This window comes from Tenrec ecaudatus, chromosome 2, assembly GCF_050624435.1.
Source record: "Tenrec ecaudatus isolate mTenEca1 chromosome 2, mTenEca1.hap1, whole genome shotgun sequence".
Lineage (NCBI taxonomy): Eukaryota > Metazoa > Chordata > Mammalia > Afrosoricida > Tenrecidae > Tenrec > Tenrec ecaudatus.
Window position 1 is genome coordinate 240,408,730 of NC_134531.1, and position 4,490 is coordinate 240,413,219.

General features: G+C 37.6%; 1 non-coding gene across 1 annotated transcript; it reads left to right on the forward strand.

The window, feature by feature from the left end:
* The first annotated feature begins 3,080 nt into the window (after positions 1-3,080).
* On the forward strand, positions 3,081-3,243 carry LOC142441714 (U1 spliceosomal RNA). The gene has a single exon (XR_012783066.1). It is a non-coding gene; the product is annotated as a U1 spliceosomal RNA (small nuclear RNA).
* The last annotated feature ends 1,247 nt before the right edge of the window (positions 3,244-4,490 follow it).

Sequence of the window (4,490 nt, forward strand, 5' to 3'; positions counted from 1 at the left end):
ACGTCAGAGCAGAGGAGCAACAGCAGCAGTCAGAGAAAGACATAGATCAATGGCCTTCTTCAACAATAGCTATTAAAGCTGTGGAGTGGGTTGCCTCCAGTAACTTAATCAGGGGATGTATAAACCCTTGTGGTGTAGTACTTACATGTTGGGCTGTAATTCAAAGGGTCAGCATTTCGACACCACTATCCTCCCATGGAACAAAGACAGGCTTTCTACTTGCATAAACAGTTACAGTCAGAAGCTCAATAGGGATGGTCTACCTTGATTTATAGGGTCACTGTGAGTCACCATCCATTTGATGACGGTAAGAGAGACGTTTTCTGGGCCACATAGCTAGAATACAGCATCCTGAGGCTAAGGCTTATGATGCAGTATAATTTGGGCACTTATTAACAGTGTTATAAACATTGCCTTGTAACATTGCCTAAGCATGGCAGAAGCCTGTATCTCGAACTTTTCATATCGTGAATTGAAATCTATTTACTTCACAAATGAACCATATAATTATGAGTATGTGTGGCCATTGCAATAAATATTGAACTCAGGTGAGAACAAGAGTGTATTATTGTGGGTAAACAGTGTGGTAGTTATATAATCTGGTGTCAATTTGGGAGGATTAAGAGTGAAGGGGTCTAATCTATTAATCAGGTCATAGCCAATGAGGCCACTGTGTGGGCATGGCCTTCTCCTCAGAATTCAGGGAATTCTAGAATTCCTCCCTGGAGGCAGGAGACATTCTTTCTCTTTCCTCCCTGCCTGCGAGATATTTCTGAGAAGAAACCACATGAAGCTACCATGAGGCAGTCAGAATTTCAGAGCTGAAAAATCTTCTTGCACTCGGTATCATTGCATGAGTTTCATGAATCTGAAGAGGGCTTCATAGAGTGGTGCCAAATATATGGGCCAATACCGGACTTATGGATTTGATCTGGATTGGGCAGGGATGTTTTCTTAATATACAATTACTCTTTGTATAAAGATCTTTGTTATACACATATGAGTGTCTATGAATTTGTTCCTCTAGTCAACATGGACCACCACAGTTGGTGTAAAAATTGACACATATGCTATTGCTGACCTTGATTTTCCTTTCCCCTGGGAATTCAGAGGAAGTCGGCTGTCATGCCTACCTCCCCTTTAAAAATATAAAACCAAGAATAAATATTGGGGGAATTGTGACTTAAAATATCCTGATTAATTACAAAGCAAAAATATTAGTCAACAATATTAGGAGGTCTTATGTAATAGGCTGAAAAAATATGGAGTCTAAACTAAGGACACATTTAATTCCAGGAAGCCATTAGAATTTTATGTAATTGAGGAGAAGTACATGCTCAAATTTAGTGTGTCTTTTATTCAAGTTAAGAAGCCTTGATGGCATAGTGGTTATGAATTGGGCAGATATCCCCAAGGAGAACAGTTAGAAAACACTGCTTTTTTATATCGGTAACGAGTAACGATCTCAGAAAATCACAGGGGCCATTCTACTCTGTCTTACAGGGTTGCAATTGGTTGGCATCCACTGAATGGCAGTGAGTTTGGTTTAGGTTATACGTAAAATACCTTATATAAAAATTTTTAAAAGTCCTTAGATAAATAATAGGTAAGTCAATTATTGGATAAAGGGGAGAAGCAATGTTATGATCAAATTCATTATTATAAAAATGTTATAAAGCATATATTTTCACATGATCATCTACATAGTAGGACGTCTACTTTATTTTGCTTCAATATTTCTTCATCTTTTAAGATTATTTAATACATTCCTTCCATTCCTACTGCTTGGGACTGGATTCTAAATTACAGTGACCTTATACAGGGTTACTGAAGTTGTGAATCTTTCCTGTTGCAAAGTCTCATGTTTCCTCATGTGGAGTGACTGATAAGTTTAGTTAATTGACCTTCAGGTTAGCCACCAATGTTAACCTAGTGCTCCTAGTGTTCCTAATCATAGACACTTGCAATCATAGACTCTATAATAATATTTATAAATATATCCACATTCATATATTAATTAAATAGAATATATATTTTTGGAATCCAATCCTTAGCAGTAAGGCAGGAAATAATATTTAGGAATAAATTCATATTTATACATAATTTGTGTGGGAGCTTAAAATGTTCGTGGGAAAATTCCATTGCCTATTAGTTCTCCAATTTAGTGAGCATTTTAGAGTTTCCTTTTATTATTGTGCTCCTTTAAAAATGAGTTCACAGTAGCAAATATATTTTTACAATATTTTACAGTGCAATAACATGTTATTAGCTTATGACTAAATATTTCCAGGCCTAATATGTTCTACTTCAGTCTTGACAAAAAGTTTTTTTAGGATTAAAGAAAATATCATGTATTATGATGAAGCATCAAATAAAATGCAAGTTTAAAAGGTTATGTAAAAATTAGGCATGCCATGGAAAATGAATTTTTCCTTCACTTTAAGCACTACAGATTATTTTGAAGGGTGTGTTTTATAACAAATATAGATTTCCTACACTTTTACTAGTCTGTTGTACTGTATTGGCTTACATATTGCTGTAATCATGAACTCTATGCTACCGATAATTCAAATTCTAGTAGAGCTACCCAGATTGAACAGATTTCAGCAGACTAAAACAGATTTTTATTAAGAAGAGGGGAACGGGAAGACCACTTCCAAGTGATTAATTATTGAAAAGTCTGAATAGTGCTGGAACAATGTCTGATATGGTGCTGGATGAGGAGCCTTCCAGGTTGGACTTAAACCAAAACCCGGACTCACTGTCATCCAGCTGATTCTGACTCATGGTGACCCTATAGCACAGAGTAAAAACAGTCCAATGATTTCTCAGGCTACAACATTTTATAGGAGTAAAGAACTGAATTTGTATCCCTTGGAGAAACTGGTGGTTTTGAACTACTACCTTGAAGTGAACTGCCCAGTGAATAAGCTACCAAGCCACCAGGAAGGTAATGAAAATAAGACTGGACAAGAGCTACCTCCTTCAAGAAAAGTCAATTTTAATAATGTGGATGAAAAAGTGTTTGGCATTTTTATTTGCTAGTTGGGCAAAACTCAAAATGAGAATATGGGGTAACAATACTTACTTGGCAGAGGAGATACCATGATTACGAAGGTGGTTTTCCCAGGGCAAGGCTTATCCATGTACTCTGGATGTGCTGACCCCTGTGATTTCCCCAAATGTGGGAAACTCGACTGCAGAATTTATGGTAGTGGGGGACTGCGTTCCCGCTCTCCCCTGGGGGGGAGGGGGGAAGAGAATACAGAGTCACAAATAGTATTGCTGTTAGGTACCATTGTGTGTGATCTGATCCATGGTGACTTTATGCACAATAGAAGGAAACATTGCACAGCCCCCATCCATCCTTATAATTGTTCCAATGCTTGAGCCCACTGTTGCAACTAATGTGTACCCTTCTCGTTGAGTGGCTTCCTCTTTTTCACTACCCTTCTATTTTACCAAGTATGATGTCACTTTCCAGGGTCTGGTCTCACCTGACATCATGTGCAAAGTAAGACTAGTCTCTCCATCCTTGCCTCTCAGGTGCAACCTGGCCATAATTCTTGCAAGGCAGATTGGCTTGTCCTTTTAGTAGTCCAGGGTCCTACTTTCAATATTCTTCTTCAACACCACAATTTAATAGCATCGATTCTTCTTTGGTCTTCTTTATTCAATTTCCATATTCATGACTTGGGTCAAACACACCTTACTCCTCAAAGTAACTTCATTGCTTTTTAATATTCTCAAGAGGTATTGTGCAGAAAAATTTACCTAATGTAATATGTCATTTGTTCTCTTGACTGCAGCTTCCATAAGCATTGATTGTGGATCCAAGCAAGACAAAATACTTGATATCTCTAACCTTTTCTCCACTTACCTTAATGCTACCTTGTGGTCAAGTGTGAGGATTTTGATTTTCTTAATACTGAATTGTAGTTCATACTGAAGGCTATAACCTTTGATCTTCAACAACAAGCATTTCGAATCTTCCTTCTTTTCAGCAAGCAAGATTGTGTCATCTGCATGTTGCAGGTTGTAGACTTCCTCCAATCCGATGCTACACTTTTGACATATACGCCAGCTTCTCTGATTATTTTCTCAGCAGATAGATTGACAAAGTGTGGTGAGAGAATACAATCATAATACACACCTTTCTTGATTTTAAACCAAAAATCCCACATAAGTTCAGTGAAGAAGAGAAATGGCCTCAATGCAAAGGTTTGGCCTGATGACTCTCACAATGGCTCTAACATAACAGCTGTGAAGATGACAATGGACTAGGCAGTTCTTCGTTCTGTTGCACCCAGGGTTGCCATTATTTGGGACAACTCAAAAGGACATATAACAACAGTATCAATATACATTTAGGGCTTAAAAAATCAAAGTTATAGGTTATCGCATGTGTGGAGTCATTGGTGCAGGTTGGCATACATGTACACACCACTTAATGTGTATATATATATATACACTCCATGATTCATTATGCC